This window comes from Euprymna scolopes, chromosome 38, assembly GCF_053919585.1.
Source record: "Euprymna scolopes isolate OS-2025 chromosome 38, ASM5391958v1, whole genome shotgun sequence".
NCBI lineage: Eukaryota > Metazoa > Mollusca > Cephalopoda > Sepiida > Sepiolidae > Euprymna > Euprymna scolopes.
The window spans coordinates 75916413-75936646 of NC_136519.1; the positions used below are offsets into that span (position 1 = coordinate 75916413).

General features: G+C 34.0%; 1 protein-coding gene across 4 annotated transcripts in view; it reads left to right on the forward strand.

Annotated features, from left to right (window-relative positions):
* The window catches only part of LOC145263189 (uncharacterized), a 281188-nt gene that overhangs the window by 20562 nt on the left and 240392 nt on the right, over window positions 1–20234 (forward strand). The window contains exon 1 of one of the 4 annotated variants that reach the window (XM_080120249.1): window positions 506–715. The exons of the other annotated variants lie outside the window; for them this stretch is intronic. The gene's annotated coding sequence lies outside the window, so the exon portion shown is untranslated. Of the gene's footprint in view, window positions 1–505; window positions 716–20234 lie in introns of those variants that run through there. 4 annotated transcript variants of the gene reach the window in all.

The following is a 20234-nucleotide window of genomic DNA, read 5'->3' on the forward strand; positions in this document are numbered from 1 at the left end:
TTTCAAATATACAAATTTCATAATTTTGAATAATTAAAAAAACAAAATTAAATAAAAATTGTGTCACTATTTTTTTTTATTTTTTTTAATCACATTGACTGTTAGTAAGTTAAGATTATTTAAGTACGAAAAATGTGTTGTTTTTTTGTTGTTTTTTTTAAATATTTTTTAATGTTAGGGGCATTTTTCAGTATAGACAAAAAAAAAATTAAAAAAAAAACAAAAAAAAAACATAACAAATAAATGTTACCAAAGGAAAAATAAGTTACTTTTTTATATATCTACCTGAATAAATTTGTTGTTGTTGTGTTTATTTATGGACGAATAAAGATAGGTGGACCTTGACCTAGTTTTGAAAGCCGAGTTATCATATTTTTTTTTTTTTGTAGGTTTCCGACTGCATTTTGATTGTATTTGAAAGACTAAAGTTAATTTCCAAAAATAAAAAAAAAATATTAACACCAGTAGGGCCATGTCTTCAGTCAGAACGAGAAAAAAATAGCCGGCATTAGACTGTCTCGATTATTGCTCAAAAATCGAAAATTAAACAAAATATTACTAGAAAATATTTTCGCACGATAAGGCTCCCTCGAGACAGCCTATGTCGATCTATTCTTTTCTTCTTGTTTTTTTAAGACTCCGCTGTCGCTGTACTGTACTTGTGTTAAAAACAAACACTTTAAAATAAGTGAAACGCACAAAAACACTTATCCAGGTAGGTAAAAGAGTAACTTATCTTGCCTTTGGTAACATTTATTTGTTATATATTTGTTTTTGTTTTTTTTTATCACTTTTTCCTTTTGTTGTCAATGCTGCAAAATAACGAACCGAAACCACCCTCCACAATACAATGCCGCCGACTATTTAGAGCCTAAATTGGTTTTTCGAGCCACAAAAGAACTCCCCATTCTGATAATGACTTAAAATTCTTACGAAACTCAAATCTTTCTTTTCCGCTTCTTTTCTGTATTGGACTTGGGAACTATGATATTTGGACACGAATGCATTGTATGCCGACGACAACTGCAAAATCCCGAAAAAAAATAAATAAAATGTATGATACCAACTATTTCAATTTAAATAATTTTAAATAAAAAAATTAAATAAAATGTATAATACTAACTATTTCAATTTAAATAATTTTAAATAAAAAAATAAAATGTATAATACCAACTATTTCAATTTAAATAATTTTAAATAAAAAAATAAAATGTATAATACCAACTATTTCAATTTAAATAATTTTAAATAAAAAATAAATAAATAAAATGTATAATACCAACTATTTCAATTTAAATAATTTTAAATAAAAAATTAAATAAAATGTATAATACCAACTATGTCAATTTAAATAATTTTAAATAAAAAAAAATAAAGTGTATAATACCAACTATGTCAATTTAAATAATTTTAAATAAAAAAAATAAAATGTATAATACCAACTATTTCAATTTAAATGATTTTAAATAAAAAAAATTAAATAAAATGTATAATACCAACTATTTTAATTTAGATAATTTTAAATAAAAAATAAGTAAATAAAATGTATAATACCAACTATTTCAATTTAAATAATTTTAAATAAAAAAAATAAAATGTATGATACCAACTATTTCAATTTAAATAATTTTAAATTAAAAAAAATAAAATGTATGATACCAACTATTTCAATTTAAATAATTTTAAATAAAAAAATGTATAATACCAACTACTTGAAGTTAAATAATTTTAAATAAAAAAATAAAATGTATAATACCAACTATTTCAATTAAAATAATTTTAAATAAAAAAAATAAATAAAATGTATAATACCAACTATTTCAATTTAAATAATTTTAAATAAAAAAATAAATAAAATGTATGATACCAACTATTTCAATTAAAATAATTTAAAATAAAAAATATAATACCAACTACTTAAATTTAAATAATTTTAAATAAAAAAATAAAATGTATAATACCAACTATTTCAATTTAAATAATTTTAAATAAAAAATAAATAAAATGTATAATACCAACTATTTCAATTTAAATAATTTTAAATAAAAAAAAATGTATAATACCAACTATTTCAATTTAAATAATTTTAAATAAAAAATAAAATGTATAATACCAGCTATTTCAATTTAAATAATTTTAAATAAAAAAATAAATAAAATGTATGATACCAACTATTTCAATTTAAATAATTTTAAATAAAAAAATAAATAAAATGTATAATACCAACTATTTCAATTTAAATAATTTTAAATAAAAAAAATAAAATGTATAATACCAACTATTTCAATTTAAATAATTAAAAAAATAAATGAATAAAATGTATAATACCAACTATTTCAATTTAAATAATTTTAAATAAAAAAATTAAATAAAAATTGTCATTTTTTCTTTTTATTATTTTATCATATCAATATAACTTTTAGTAAATTAGATTATTTACGAAAAATAACTTTATATAATATTGTTATAATTTTGCAGTTTATGGCTTAATCTTTTGTAATAAAATAGTTTGTTTTTTTTTTGTTTTTTTCTAAGTGTTTATTTGCTTGCAGCATAAGTAGTGCCGAGTCTTGAAGAACATGTTTTTTAAAAAAATTATGGTAGCTTTTTATTTTATTTACCTCCTGCCCAGGTCAGGTGTGGTTTTAAGAAATCAACACATTAGGATGACCACAAAAATACCTTAGCAGCCCTCTCATTCTTCAGTAGAGGCGCCTTGAACAATTACCAAATAAACTAACACCTTCTTAAAGACAAGGTAAAGCATGAGAGGTTGAATTTCTTCAGGCCGAACAGAACAATATCTCAAGTTTGACAGAGCAGAGCCGGAAGAAACAAGAACAACCCACCCTTTTATTTTTTTTTTATTTAAAATTTTTTTTTTTTTTTTTTTTTTTTATCCTTTTGAGATGAGGCTTCATAATTTGTATATTCATTTTTTTGCGGACTGTGATCCTCATCATAATTGTTGTTTCGCCATGTATCAGCCAACGCATCCTCTGGCCTTCTTCAGGTGATTAACCGTGTGAGAAATTCTACAGAAATAAGCAGGCTCTTTATTGGTCGGTTTGTCCTCCCACGATTTTGTTTGAAGTATTCAGATTGCTTGTTATTTACTAATTGGCGAGGATGTGAAATTTATCCTTTCAGATCTTCATATTCAAGAAACACGGGTTGAAAAAGATGTAACGAATTCTCACTCGAGGCTTGTAGCCTTAAAATTACTTTGTCTCTTGTAGACGTTTTAATGCCCTAATCTGGGGCGAAATGTTATTATCATTTGCAAACAGAAATGCCCTTATGTTGAGCGAATTATTATATTATTGCATGCTGTTGTGCTCTGTGAATCAACTGACTTTCATCATTACGTTATAAAGTCTGTCAGAGACGGAATTAAGGTCTACAGTTTGCCCTGTCATTTGTCCGCCATTTGGACGATTATCTACAGTGGGCTCCTCGAGGCTACCCGAATTGCAATAACCATTTTGAAAGATATCACTCAACTCTTCAATCTGTGCAGTATTCTTCGTCGACAGAGTTTTTTATCCAGCTGTTATCAAAGATGAACTTTTACCTCTTTGGGAATGTTACCAGCCGATTACGACAGATAGCTGAAGGTGATGCACCTTTTGCAACTTGGATCGTTTTTGCTTTAATAAAATTTACGTTGAAGTTTAAAAGGAGAGCCTGTTGTAATTCTGATTGGTTTTCTTTCATTCTGCCAGGGGCAAAACCTATGTGTAGAATTTCCTCACAACCGCAGTGGGATAGGAATGCTGAATCTTGTAACTTATCTCCAGTAATTACTGCCTTCCATAGTTTTTGTCTCATGTTTTGGCCAACTAATTCTCCGGCCTGCTTTGGCTACGATTGAAACTGCTATCTTAATACAATGTAGAAACTCAATGTCTCTATCCACTGCGCCATGGGCCCCAAATCACCTGAAGAAGGTCAGAGAATAAGTCGGCCAAAACGTGGTGAAGCAACAACAACTATGAAGATGAAGATAACAGTCTGCAAAAAGAATGAATCCAGGCCCACTCTCTGTTGGGCTGATTGTCAAGGACGTATCCTAAACATGGTATGAACAGGCCTACTTTAAATTGTGTCTGGGCCTGAGTAGGTTATATTCAAACAGTTGAGTTATGTCCTCGACAATCAGTCCAATAGAGGCATGGCCATTTGTGAATATGAGGATGGTCTTGCATCTGTCGGGCTGAGGTATGGATCTGGGTAGTCCTAGGAGGTCCACTCTCCCAGGTCTTTATCTCCCATCTTTTAGAGGGAGTAAGTTTACTGCTTACTGCCTGAGGCGTCCCTACTGGGTAATTCTGATGGGGCTGCCCAGGCAATTTTTGTTAGGTCAGAATGTTCCTCCTTTGGGGGTGCTGGCTTACCTTTATCTGTCTTCTTGAGCTTGTGTCACATTTTCGTGCGGTGGGAAGAAAGTAAATACCTTATCAGAACATATACTAAATGGTACATGATGGTGTGTGCAATCTTTGCTAGGCCAGAGTGTTCCTCCTTTAGGGGATGCTGGGCTGTACTTTCCTGGCCTTCATGACCTTGTGGTTACGGTGGGGAGAAAGTAAATAACTCACACTGTGTCAGAGTGATGAGCTTTGTAAATCTTATCTTAAATCTGTATTAATAAGATTGTGTGATTACTTCTCGTGTCAACGTAACTTGCACATTTTTTTTTTCTTTTACAAAAATAATCAATTATTTATTGAAATCGATAATGCAATAACGTATGATGGGTGTATAGAAAAGTTTAAAACATCGTGTACTACCAAATTATGTTGAAAAATTATCAAAAATCCCTTATTCTTATAATTTTTCAGTACTTGTACAGTTTAATCAAGACATTAAAAAAATGGAAATATCAAAAAAAAAAAAAAAGTTATATTGTACGTATCCGTTTTGGACTGAAGTTCTACGAAAAAAAATTCACTTAATTTGATCGAGTAGTTTTTTTTTTGTTTTTTTACAGCGGAAAAACATGTTTTTATGACAGTGCGCTCAAGGTAGCCATGTTTGGATTTTTAGAACACGCCATGGGAAGATAACTCGGCTTAAAATGCCCCCCCTCCTCATGTTTAATGATAGATTTTCTTCCAAAAAATCAAAACATGGCTACCTTTTGATCGGTTTCATAACAAATTGTTGTTTTTTTTTTTAAATTAAAACACTTGATCAAAAATTAAGTGAATTTCTTTCTTGGAGAACTTCATAACATAAATGATACGTACAATATAACTTTTTTTTTTTCGATATTTTCATTTTTTTAATGGTTGATTAAACTGTACAAGTACCAATTTTTCTAATGCTTAAAAATTTTCATACGCCCTCTCATAAAGTTTTCTAAAGAAAATTGGATACTTCTTCATTATTAGAGTGAAAATCGAAGAAATGAATTCTCATTGAAGAGGATTGGTCAATATTCACCGATGCCTGGTAGCACAGTCGTGACGTGAGCATAAATAAATATCTCCCAATCCTCAACAACAAAAGAAAAAAATAAATAAAAATAAAATAAAAAATAAAAAGTCAGTAATTAGCAATATAAAGACCAGTTTCAACATTCGTAATATAGAAATTTATTGGAGAAAACATCACTTTTATATATGTGTGCATTTGTGCTCTGTCATCGCACAGGAGAAAAAAATGGTAAAGTTTGGTTTTGATTTTAGAATTAAATGAGAGAGTTTTTTTCTGGACGGAGGAAATAATGTTCTTTAAAGTAATAGGAGCAAAAAGGAAGCAAATTTCTTCTTAGAATAATCAGATCCAATAAAGGGTACATCCTTTCCATCCAAATATGTCCGAGTTGATTGTCCAAGTATTTATTCTGCTCGGCTCGAAAGACGAGTAATGTTGAGCAGCCACAACATCGTGTTCCTTTTAGACGAGTTGTGCGTTTTTGCGCCATGTTGCTGGAACGACAAGCAAAAAGAGAAAGACGAGCAATGTCATGTTGGTGGTTTTACGCCGACAAGATGGAGTCAGACAGGTTGCTTACTCGTGGTACTGCATCCTGAACTGGTTTGGATTTCGCGCAAAGTGTCTTTTATACGCTTCTGGGTGGCTCCCAGCGAAGGCTGTTAGAAAAAGATTTTAGAAAAGAGTTTTCTTTGAGTGTTGATTGGGCAGAAAGTGGACACCCTATCACGTGGTATTGCTTTGTCTTACGTCCGCACGAAGAGATACATTTTTACTTTTTATTTCTACAGAATTTGCGTTGGTAGATATTTTTTTTTTTTTTTACAAGGGAATCACCACTTATCAAGGCCCAAAGGCCACTTGAGGATAAGAGTTTAAAGAGTGTACAGTGATCAAAAAGACGATATCATAGTAATCGTTAGTAGTGTAAATTTGGTAAAATTGGATTACGTAAGGGGAACGGCTCATCAAGAACTTGTTTACGTTGGACTTGAAGACGGCCATATTGTAGTCAGCTGGAAAACAGGTAAACGGAAGAGAGTTCCACAGGTGTGCACTTCTAAGAAACAAGCTTTCTTCATGGAATCTACGTTTAGGCTTGGGCACAGTGGGGGAAAATATTGATAGTGTTTTCACAAGTGTACGCATAACTGAAACGTTATTTATTTTAATGTCTCCGGCGTATCACTTCATCATTAAAAGCCAATTTACTTTGTATATCAATTTCAACAATAAGCAACTTTATCTACTTAATTGTCATGTCGAATTTAATAAAAAATATTACAGCATTATTACATAAAACATGTACTTTGAAAATTTCGTGATTCAATGACCATTAATTGTAACAAGACAGACTGCAGTTATTGCCCCTGACTCCATTCTGTTTATTTATGTATAACTTGAAATTTTTTTTTTATTTATTTTTATTACATTTTCACCCCAAACAAGGCAAATTGCCACTTTGGTGTAGGGGGCTACTATCAGGGACAACAATTTCTGGGGTACTATGTAGGGATTTGGGCAGCAAGATGTTGGTTCACGTTACATTTGAACTTCTGCACATCAATACTGTTGGGGAAGCAGGGACCTGGAATGGAATTCCAAAGTCTGGCAGTTCTGGGGAAGAAACTATTGGAGTAGAAAGATCTTTTTCATCTAGGGATCTCTACAGTGTGGAGGTGGGATTTAGCAGCCTATCGGGTTTGTCGAGGGTGCTCACATCGTGGGGGCACAAGTGCTTGCAGTTCATCAGAGCATTCACCACTAAAATACTTGTAGAACAGGCAGAGGGATGCAACATTACGTCGATGGGACAGAGGCTGAAGCTTAGATGCCTGTTCAGGGCCTATTAGGTTTGCGACTCTCTTTTGAACCCTGTCAAGGAGCGAGAAACTAGTAGCAGATGCACCAGCCCAAATGTGACAGCAATACTCCATACATGGGCGAATGGTGGCCTTATAGAGGTACAGGATACTTTCGGGTGTTAGTAGTTGTCTAGCACGGTAGAGAGAGCCGACTTTTCTTGCAGCGGCCCTGGCAATTCTTTTAATGTAATTGTTCCAACTCATGTTTCCTGTGAACATTAGGTCAAGGAGTTTGAAAGGTGTACTCTCAGATAAAGATTTGTTGGCCATTGCTATAGGTGGTAGAGAGGGTTTCTTGTAATTATTGAAGGAAACTAGTTCAGTCTTGGTGGCATTGAACATGACCATCCATTTTTGTCCCCATTCCACTACAGATTGGAGGTCTGCCTCTAGTGTTTCTACCATTTCTTTAAAAATGTGTTCATTCGTTTTCCTGTCGTGCCTGTTATAGAGTGTAGTGTCATCAGCATATATACCCATCTCAGAGGCAATTTTGTCGGGGAGGTCATTTATGAATATCAGGAACAATAGAGGTCCAAGGATAGAACCCTGAGGCACTCCCGCATTTATATCATATTGTTTAGATGTACGACCATCGAGGACAACCTGGAGTTTTCTCTTATCTAAGAAGGATTTAATTATGTTAAGTATTCTACCAGTGATACCGTATGATCTGATTTTCCTGAGGAGACCACCATGCCATACCCTGTCAAAAGCCTTAGATATATCTAAAGCTACCGCTCTGCCCTCCCTCGCTTTGTCCAGTGAATGGTATATACGTTCAGAGATTACAGTGAGGATGTCTGCTGTGGAACGGGCTTGTCTAAATCCATATTGTTGGTCAGTCAGAAGTTTAGCATCTGTAAGGTGATGGACTAGGGCATGGTTAATTAACGTCTCAAATATTTTGGCAAAAGTGGGAGGAGGCTAATGGGGTGATAATTTAATGGGTCAGTTCTATCACCAGTATTCTTGAATACTGGTACAACAGAAGCAGTTTTCCAACAGCCCGGAAAGCAAGCTTCATTAAGGCATTTGTTGTAGAGTTTGGAGAGAACTGGAGCTACTTGGGCTGAGCATTTTTTTAATAGCACAGCTGGGATGAGATCGGGTCCACATGCTTTTGAAGTGTCAAGGTTTTTCATGATAGCATGGGGTGATTTTCAGATCGTCTAGCGTGGTGTCTGTCATAGGAAAGTCAGGTAGGGGGTGGTTGGAAGGGTCCAGTGTGGAGTTTGAGGCAAACCGACTGGCAAGCATGTTAGCCTTCTCGGTTGCTGAAGAGACAACCTCGTGATTCTTGGTTAGTGGGGGAATTGTTGATTGCCCATTATTTACTACACTGTTGTAGATTTTCCAGAAGTCTCAAGTTCCTAGTTTTTGTGCTTCGATGCATTTTTTAGTGGTTTCCGTAAATTCTCTCTTAGCTGTCGCTATTTCTTTCTTAACGTTATTTCTAGCTTCTATATACTTCAGTCTGTTTGAACTGAATTTATGTCGAGTAAATCTGCGGTATGCATGCTGCTTTTGAGCAATGGCAGTTGCGCAAGTCGAAGTAAACCATTGGGGAGAGTGGGGCTTACTATAAAATTTCCGCATGGGAACATGCACTTCGATCTCTTTGAATACTATTTTCCTTAATTATTAATTTTCTACTTTATCGTTTTTCATAATTTTTGAATATGCTACTAATTTCGAAATGACAATTAAGTAAATACCATTGGTTTTTAAGTACAAAAGAAAACTGAAATGGAATTCTAACAAAAAAAATGTTTCTAATTTAAAATATTTTTTAATTTCAGTCAAAACGCCGATGTGTACCAACTAAATACTTACCTTTCAAAAGTTTATTTTTAGGCGTATTCTGGTTTGTTTTGAACGGATATCACATTTAAAATTATCGCCAATTATTTTTATGATATTAAAACCTTTATTATCCAATGTATTCTAGTTTTCAGTGGTCGCCATTTTTCACTGTTGACGATACAAACCTAAGCGATCATGCACATTTAAATGAAAAAAATGGCGACCTTTGAAAACCATTAGAGAATAATACATTGGATAATATAAAGGTCTTGATATCATAAAAACTATTTGTGAGCGACAATTTTAAATGTGATATTCGTTCAAAACAAACTCTAATGCACCTAAAAATTTACTTTTTGAAAGGTGAATGCTTAGTTGGTACACATCGGGGCTATGGTATAAAGATGGGGTCCAAAATTCCAGCCTCGTTCTGTGTTCGGGGAAAGGTGTCGAGGGAGACCCTAACCTCTTTAAATAAACACGGCAAAAAAGTAAAGAGATACTGCTTTGAAGTTTATGTTAAACAGATATGATTTTCTTTCAACTTAGTTTTCAAAACAAATTGTACATATTCAAAAGAAAACCCTCTTTTCGTTGCGTATAAGAAAAAAAGGTGCTTATGCATTTATGTTACCATGCTATTTTTTTGAAAATAGTATTTTCAACTTTTACGATACCTTTTAAATTGTTAGGTGAAAGTACAGAAGAATTACAAAATACCCTCCCCTCCCCCTTCAGTGAAGTCTCTAGATGTAAGAGAGATGACAAAAATTATGAGAAAAATGAAGTATCTGTTCTGATACCACACTTCAGTTTTTTTGTCCTTGGTAAGTGAAGGAAAATCCTTCTAGACTGACACAATTCTTATTTCTGTCCCAATCTAGAATGTCTCTTGTTGGGTAGCTGCATATCCCCACATTAAAAACCGACCCTGCGTCTAATTTTGCCCTCAAGGGGAGGAAAGTAAATAAGGACAAACAGTTTTTGTTTTTTGTTTAATATTTTTAACATTGTTTTTTTTTTAATATATTGTTAACATTGTTTTTTTTTATATATATTTTTAACATTGTTTTTTTTTATATATTTTTAATATTGTTTTTTTTTTTAATATTTTTTTAACATTTTTTTTTTATATATATTTTTAACATTGTTTTTTTTAATATATTCTTAATATTGTTTTTTTTTATATATTTTTAACATTATTTTTTTTAATATATTTTTAACATTGTTTTTTTTATATATATTTTTAACATTGGTTTTTTTTTATATATTTTTAATATTGTTTTTTTTTATATATATTTTTAACATTGTTTTTTTTTCGATTAAACAAGATGGCCGTAAGTTTTCACCTGCTAACACGCTTAAAGTTTTTTTTTTTAATAATTCAAAAATATTCAGGTAATCTGCATAATTTGGATAACATTGTAATTTATTAGAATTGACAAAAAAAAAATCAGTAGAAATCATTGATGAGATTTGTGCCCTAAAGGAAATGAACTTAGACCTGCAAGAAAAATGCTTAGATAGCCCCACTGGTATTCCCTTATAGGAGTGCCCAGGCGATTAGCAATAAACTAACTCTTTCACAAAGGGAGACGGCAAAGCTTGGGAAAGTGGACTTCCCAGAACTGCACAAAACCAAAGCCATAGCTCAGCCAACAAGGAAAAAAGCCATCTAAATGAAAGACTTTGAAAAGTTTGGGGATGAGGGAAAAACCAGACTGGAACATCTGATTTGTTAAGAAACTCCTGGCATTTTAAGGAACTCTAGGTATGTTAATAGGATTGCAATCATTCGTAATATTTCCTTTTTCTGCCCTACCCTTCAGAGAAAACTATTGGCACATACTTAAAGACCGAACTTGTAAAAATTATAATTAAACTAAAAAAAAAGAAAGAAAAGCGGGCATAGTTTACTATAGACAACAAAACGTAAAAGTGCGGGAAAAAAAACAAGTATATCTATATTAATAAAACAGTAAATGTATGTATGTGTCTGTGTGTGAAAATATCTAACCGATAAACTCTTAAACTACTGGTCACATGACACTGAAATAACCAGGAAATAGTAATCATACAACAAGGATGGTTTATAACGATTAAAATATTTGTTTGGATGGACGAATAACGTGTACAGACATATATCATCAAGTTGAAATACAAAATGTTCATTTCAACTTGCCGACATATTTCTCTTAATTTTGCTTGAAGTGGTATAATTTTTTTTATCTTTTTTTATCTATCTGCCGATAGCTCAAACATAGCTGGAACGCTAAATGCTTTGGTTTTGATTCTAGACAGTGGCACCCAAATCAGATTTTTTTTAACGTTTTAAATCAAGAGAATTGGTTCTGTAATAATAGATACGAAATCTGCATGAATTAAAATATATTTAAGTGTATTTTACAACCAGGCGAAGCCAGACACCTCCGCTAGTAACAAATAAATATTATCAAAGACAAGATAAGTTATTCATTTACCTAGCTGGTAAGTCTTCAGTGTTTTAACTAATTTTAAAGTGTTTATTCAGTTTGAAAAACAAGTAGTATCGAGTGTTAAATGAGAACAAGAAATAATAGGCTATCAATTTGAGAGACTCGATAATCGCTTAGAACTTGAAAATAAAACAAAATACTGATAAAAATCCACCCAATAAATGTCAAAAGAAAAAAAAGTTAAAAAGAAGTTCTATTCTAATGTTTTTTTTTTACCCCCTAGAAATGTTAAACATGGAATTTCTTTCATGTTGTAGTGCCCTCTCTGTTGGTGTGCTTTGTACCTTCCTTAGGGCCCTATCCAAGGTATGCATGAACTTCTCTGCCTGACCATTTCACCTTGGATGGTATTGCAGGGTTGTGATGTGCTTCACCTGATACGTATCACAGAATTGCTTGAATTCACTAAACGTGAACTGCGTTCCATTATCAATAACTACACAGTTAACCACACCGAAGTATGCAAGTAGCTTGTTTAGAAACCTTATCGTGCAGCATTGTAGGTTTTTACATTTCAAGACTTCTGACCATTGAGTGTGACTGTCGACGACAATGAGATAGTACTGTTCATTTTCAACGAGCTGCAAAGTCCACATGAATCCTTTGCCACGTTTGGTCCTTTTTTGGCCACCATTTACATATGGTTGTTGGTTGGTTGGTTGGTTGTTTTTGTTTTACGACATATCAACCCTTTTCGGATTATTTAATGCCGAATCAAAAGATTTTGAAGAAAAAATTTTTAATAGAATATATTTGTTGTTTTCAAGTCGGTTTCTATTTAACCCACCCTAACAGGTACTACCACTTCGGTCAGAGTGGACCTGGGAGCAATGGTAATTAAAGGGTGGCTCCACACTCCCCAAAGCCCGCAAGCTGGGGCCTCACCATTGGATATAGTTTAAGGTCATATCTAGGACCTCCATTGAGGGACTTTTACCCTCTGCAGGGGGGCAGTCGGTGTATTCTAATGCCCCATCGACAGGGCCCATATGGTTGTTGGTGCTTTTGCTATGAGTGCACATCCTTTGCATTAATCAACCATGTCTGCTATATCCTTGTCCATGTTTAGCCAATAGACGTAACATTGCATAAGGCTTTCCCCGGATGTTCCATATGAAAACCTCACAGGATTTTTCTCTCCAGCCTGATCAGTATCACCACTCTGTCGTTATATAAAAGGACATTGTCGCAACATGAAGAAAACTCCCGACACATTAGGATCTTTATCATAGGCTTCCTGCTTTTCTGACTGTACTAACCTGCTAAAGTTTAAATGTAATATGAGCAGATATCTAACAGCTCAACTCCCCACAATCCCTAATTAAACTCGACCCCAAATACTTATAGTATCTACTTTTTTTTTTTTTAAATTTTTTTATTCAATTTTCACCCCAAACAAGGCACAGTGCCACTTTGAAGCAGGGGGCTACTATCAAGGACTTAATTAGCAGGGTCATTATGAAGGGAGATGAGTAGAAAGATGTTTGTTCACATTACACTTGAACTTCTGCATATCAGTACAGTTGGGAAAGCAGAATCCTGGAAGGGAGTTCCAAAGACCCGCAGTTCTGGGGGAAGAAACTATTGGAGTATAAGGCTTTCTTGCACCTAGGGATCTCTACTGTAAAGGGATGAGACTTAGTAGCTTGTCGGGTTTGTCGGGGGTAGTTATGTCGGGGAGGTACAAGTGTTTATGTTTCCTGTAGGGAAAATTGTGGAAACCAAGAAAAGAACTTACCATTAAAGCGTCATGTGGAATCAAGTTACCAGGGAGGAGGGGGAGAAGAAAGAATTAAGATGGTAGCGCCCACAACTTTTATGACTAGGGCTATGACAAGAGCATATTCTTTTCATTATTTTGACTCTCGAGTATATATCAGTTAATATCTTATATGTTTTTAGATGAAGTAATGTGGTTCTCGATTGATTAACTGTGTTTAACTGTGTCGGATATATACTTAAGAGTCAAAACAATGATAAGAATATTTTCTTGTCATAGCCCTATTTATGACTAGTGATCTTGTAAAGTGATGCAAAATCTCGTTGCTCAACTGCATAAAAGTAGACCATGTAGAGGACGCAAACAAAGGGTTGTAAGAGAATCCTTGGAGATTGTTGTTGGGTGTTACTGAGTCGCTTTGCTTTCTTACCTCACTCCCCCTCTTTTGTATTACAGTTCCAGGTATTTTTTTAGATTAGGTCCGCCTCCACAATTTTCTTTTAAATAACGACTTTTAAGGTTTTCAATTATGCTGAATTGCATTGAAATTTTGCAGAAATAAGTAGTTATCGAGATATAAAAAGTTGTATTATGCATTGTATTCTTTGGCGGCTATTTGTTTTATGCACGTGCGCGTGCCATAAACAAATGTACTCATCTATGACTGAGACTGCACGCGCGTAAAAAAGATGGCCGCCAAAGAATACAATGCATAATACAACTTTTTATATCTCGATAACTACTTATTTCTGCAAAATTTTAATGCGATTTTCGTATTCAGCATAGTCGAAAAATATAAAAGTCATCATTTAAAAGAAAATTGTGGCGGTGGATCTAATCTGAAAATTTACCCAGTTCCAAGTGGCAATACGGCCTTGCATGACGTGTAAAAGAGTAAAAATAAAAAAGTGTTAGAAAATTTATGTTTTAAATGTTATCCAAGAAACGTTGTCCAGGGAGAGTTGTTTACCATGTGAGACATGGTCATTTCAACTGTAACCGTGTGCGTTTACATGTATTTAAATGGAATAGGTATGAAGATGTGTGTTTATATATTAACATGCCTGTTTTGCTAATGAGATAGTGTATTAAGTTGTGTGTACGTATGTCCAGTGAGCATGTGTATTCTTTGTTGGATGTACAGTAGTTTGTGAATGTCTCTCAGCATATGTGTGCTATTTTCTGGGAGCCTTAGTTTCTAAAGAACTGGCTTGATTGTGACAAATGCATGTGTTGTCTGTAGAAGGAAAATAGGAAAGAGATTAGAAAATGTTGTGTTTGGGTTTTTATACTATGTGCAAGATTTGGAAGTTTTCATTGTTATATATGTGTTATATATTAGCATGCCAGGGCAACGCCAGATAATCCTGATCGATTATTATTATAACATAAGTCTAAATAGAATGTCACATATTTATTTACACTAACTTTGGAATGTTATAAACCTAGCAACTTGGAAATTTCCAGATAAACATTATAGTATATGTAAAAGCATCAGGTGATGATTGTAGTGCTACATGTATTCATGGCGTCATGATAGGAAGATAGTCTTTGAGATATGTACAATTTTTAGAGTTGGGTCATCGGAGAGAGAAGTTAGAACTGAGGAGCCTACCGATCATAATGGCTAAAGTACCTGGGGGGGGGGATTTAATACCTATCAAATGTAAGGAATTTAGAGCCAACAAGTAGCTTTCCAATGGGGAAACATCCGGAATAAAGTTGCTGAAAATACGTGAGATTTGTTGATTTATTGGAATGAATCTTCTTTACAGCTTCCCATCAAACAAAACCAAAGATGGACCAGGTATATTTCCCCATTGACCGATATTACCCCCCCCCTCCCAAACAGCACTTTTATCCATTCCTTTTTTTGTTATGTTCACCCTTCAGGAGAATATCACTTTCACAATTGATTTTTCCAAGTACTTTGCAAGGTCCCGTGGATAGAGACCGTGACAGGGTAAAGATCCTAAGTAATTTGTATTTTTTGTATTTTTCTGTCACCCACACTGAAGATTGAACCTTCAACCTTCAGGAGAATATCATATGTACAATTGATTTTTCCAAGTACTTTAACCAGTACACCATGGGTCCTTGCTTTTATCCAGTCATAGCTTATGGAACAAGAACATGCTACCCCCGTGAAGTAAATAAAGGGTTCCACTTGAAATTTTGTCCAAATTCCCAAGTTCACCAGAAACATTCTTGAATTTGAGAAGATACACCTAAAACTTTCACGAGAAACACCCGTCTAGCTATAACCACTATCAATAATTTCCTCCACTATTTATCTGTACCTAAACCTAAACGTACATTCCATGAACAAAGCTTATTTCTTAGAACTGCACGCCTGTGGAACTGTCTTCTGTTTGCCTGCTTTCCAGCTGACTGCAATATGGTTGTCTTCAAGTCCAACGTAAACAAGTTCTTGATGAGCCATTCCACTTAAGTTAACAAACTTACCGAATTTCCATTACTAATGATTACTATATTGTCCAATTGACTACTGTACACGCGTTGACCCTCGAGTGGCCTCTGTGCCTTGATAAGTGGTGATGCCTATGTAAAAAAAAAAAAAAAAAAAAAGGTTAGAGGTTACATTGACCAAAACATTGTAAAAATGACACTCAAAATGAATATGAATAATATGGATTGTAGATATCTAAGTAGTTTTAACATGATGGGGTATTAGACAGATAAGATAGACAAGCAGACAGACTCTTGCTGCATTATTATACTTAAAATAAACTTACATATGCTTACATGAGATAAGAGAGAGGAACTAAATTGATTTCAAGGCGGGGCATTCCCATTCTATGACATAAAATCAACTAGTGAGAAGTTGGCCAGATATTATCGATAATGTTATTTAACGCTAAGGTCATTGATAAAGTGTTTATTGTTATCATTACTGCCACGTTCAAATGTGCTTTATTTTATCAGTGAATTAAAAAAAAAAAGAATTTAGAAATCAGGATCTAGTATATTTGCAGCACTCCAATTATGTTAGCATATACAGAGCTTTGCAGCAAAATCCGAGACTTGACAAAAATAGAAAAATGGAATACCAGGATAAAAGTGACTGAGGTAACATATTAGTCTACATCAGGTTGGTTGTTTTTGTTTTACGGCATATCAACCCTTTTTAGGTTATTTAATGCCGAATCCAGTGATTTTGAAAAACAGTTTTTTAATAGAATATATTTGGGTTTTTTTTTTAAGTCAGTTTCTATTTAACCCATAGTTGGGACCCTAACAGGTACTACCAGTCCAGGTCAGAGTGGACCTGGGAGCAATGGCAATTAAAAGGTGGCTCCACATTCTCCAAAGCCTGCAAGTTGGGGCCTCACCATCGGATATAGTTTAAGGTCATATCCAGGACCAGCCTACATCAGGGTAATGATAGATCTCGATGCTTGTTGTGTTAGAATCAACAGATCGATTTTTTTTTAATATGTTGTTTTAAGCAAAAACAATATTATTACTTAATTGTTATGTCGAAAATAGTAATATATCCAAAAATTACGAAAATTCATCAAATAGAACAACTGCTATTGTGTTTTTATTAGTGATGGGACGATTCTAGTATTTTTTCCAATTCTGATACAATTACCAACTCCGTACTAAATTTTTGATTCCGATACAATTACCGATTCCGATTCTTTATAAATCTCTAAATATTTAGCTATAAAGTTGTTATTTTTTTCCCCTCAATTACCATAAAATCACATGTTAAATGTGCATATCTTTTCCCAACCATAAAAATAAACTTTGCCAGGGGAGTGAGGGGGGGGGTGATCTGTAAATTTTAGTCTTGTTATTCAAAATCAATAAATATTCATTATTTCATTATTACTATCAGCAGTGGAATATTTTGTTTTAAACAAAATCAAATTAAAAAAAAATAATTAAAAGAATCTTTTTTGGCATCAGAAAATAGGTACAATTTTTTTTAATAAGATTAATTGCCCCAACACTAGTTTTTAGTAAAAAAAGTCTATTGTTATAGGCTGCAAATATTGGAAGCCATTATGGTGTAATCTAAAATATGCATTCCTAGTTATGTCCCCTTTATGTGAACTCTTCACCATTTATTTTATAACATCTAAGAAAAATGCAATTTTCTATAAAAATTACTTTTAACTATACTTTATAACTTATAACTTAACTGTCTGAAGATATTGGCTTCCTGAAACGAAATGCACCTAACATTGATGCTTTTTGTTTTTCTACTTTCGTTCGCAAAACTTAATTATGTTCTGCAAAACCAAAAACAAAAACAACCCACCTTTTCCCTCCTTTGCCTTCTTCCCATTTCCTTTTCTCTTTCTACCCCCCTCCCACTTCCTGACTGGTTTCCTAGCTTAAAATGTACCAAACATTAATACTGTAATCATTTTCCCTCTCTCATTGCAAAACTCATTCATGTTCTGCATGGCAGGGAACAAAAACGATAAAAATCCACTATGAAACAACCTAACCAAACACTACAAACTAGCGATTGAAGATACAAAGAGTTTGAAGAATAAAACCTTCTACAAAATAACTGGATGAAACATGAGTACTATTTCCAAAATAACTGGATTCGGCATTAAATGACCCGAAAAGTGTTGATATGCCGTAAAACAAAACAACCAACCAACCAAAACAGCTCCTTTATGGTGAGATGGCTAAAAGGAAGATATCTAAAATGGTTCAAGGACAGCTTAAAGGTGTCCTTCAAATAGTTTGGTTTGCATTCCGACTTGTGGAGAAAGCCTAGCTCAAAACAGGTCTTCCTTGCAGACTGCAAGCCACAAAGGGGCCATGATTACTGAATCTGCATATATTGAGGAATGCAAAACGAAAATGTGATGTCAGGATTATTGGATGACAGAGAACAAGTAGGCAAGTTCATTGTATTTTTAAACACAATTTATTCGTGGCAGAAACATTAAATTAATTACAGACGATATTGAATGTCCGGTGATGTCTGCCATGTTGCTTTTCTCTCCCTGGAACTCTCTAGTCTTTTCAAAGATCTATAAGGGGCAATAACTCTTACTTTCTGAATATGTTTCTGTTATAGCGATAAAAGGGGGGACAACTCTAAATAGAATTGTTTCCCCCTTTTATTGCTATAACAGAAACAGTATTTGAAAAGACAGAACAGTCAGCACCTGTGCTACAGAATCATTCCTCAAGTTCCCTACATGCAGGAGACACTTCAGAGCTCAGATCAAACTGACAAGCCATTTCCAGACCCACAAAACAGCTACATGCATAATATAGCCGGTGTGTGTATAACAATATTGTCAGTATATATGTAATGAGTCTCTGCTAACTTATGAGTGTTAAACATTTTCTGATATGTTATTCATCTAGTGTATATTTATTAAAAAAAAAAAAAGAAAAAGAAGGCTTCCTTCAATCTTGACAGACTATGAATACCCACTGTAAGGGTGTCTGCGCATGAAATTTTTGTGGCTAGAGTTGCGCAATCTCCAACCATTGTTAAATACCAGTGGCAAGTTGAGGTTCAAGACAACTGGAAACAATGCTGAGATAAGCGGAAAGCACATACAGCGCTTAGAATTCCCAAATGGTCACCCATCTGGTACTAGCCAGGCTCAATGTTGTTTAACTTCTGTGATCTGATGAGAACCGGTGTATCAACGTGATTATGCCGTACAACGATATATATTTATAACAGTATATATAACATACGACATAAATATGGCATAATCACGTTGACACACTGGTTCCCACTGGACCACTGCAGTACAGCAATGTACTAAATGGGTGACTATTTGGGATCACCAAAGTTAAGCAACATTGAACCTGGTCAGTACTAAATGGGTGACTATTTGGGATCACCAAAGTTAAGCAACATTGAACCTGGTCAGTACTAAATGGGTGACTATTTGGGATCACCAAAGTTAAGCAACATTGAACCTGGTCAGTACTAAATGGGTGACTATTTGGGATCACCAAAGTTAAGCAACATTGAACCTGGTCAGTACTAAATGGGTGACTATTTGGGATCACCAAAGTTAAGCAACATTGAACCTGGTCAGTACTAAATGGGTGACTATTTGGGATCACCAAAGTTAAGCAACATTGAACCTGGTCAGTACTAAATGGGTGACTATTTGGGATCACCAAAGTTAAGCAACATTGAACCTGGTCAGTACTAAATGGGTGACTATTTGGGATCACCAAAGTTAAGCAACATTGAACCTGGTCAGTACTAAATGGGTGACTATTTGGGATCACCAAAGTTAAGCAACATTGAACCTGGTCAGTACTAAATGGGTGACTATTTGGGATCACCAAAGTTAAGCAACATTGAACCTGGTCAGTACTAAATGGGTGACTATTTGGGATCACCAAAGTTAAGCAACATTGAACCTGGTCAGTACTAAATGGGTGACTATTTGGGACTTCCGGCTGCTGTACGTGATCTCCATTTTTCTCGGCATTGTTTCCAGTTGTCCTGAACTTCTCCTTGCCACTAGACTCAAATAATGCCGATTCAGGAGAGGTGTGGTTGAAGATTGCACAACTCTTGCCTCACAATTACACACACAGGGGGTATCCTTTGTCTTTCGAGACCAAACGGAGGCATCGATATAATATTTATGCTCGTCTTAATCGTGTTGTGATCTGTGATTGTCTAGTGTTGTCTATTGTGTGTTAATGTGTGTATACATATATTAACAGTTTATTGATAGGGTTTAAACAAGAGACGAACATCGTTGTCGGTTGAGCACCAACAAAAGATACAGTGCTTCTACACTATTGGAACGAAATTTCGGAAATCGTAATACTGAATTTCACATGAAAACAATGGTATCTGCATATTCCTCGTATTTTTAAGATGATTATATCAAAAAATTACGAAAATCGATAATACCAACAAAA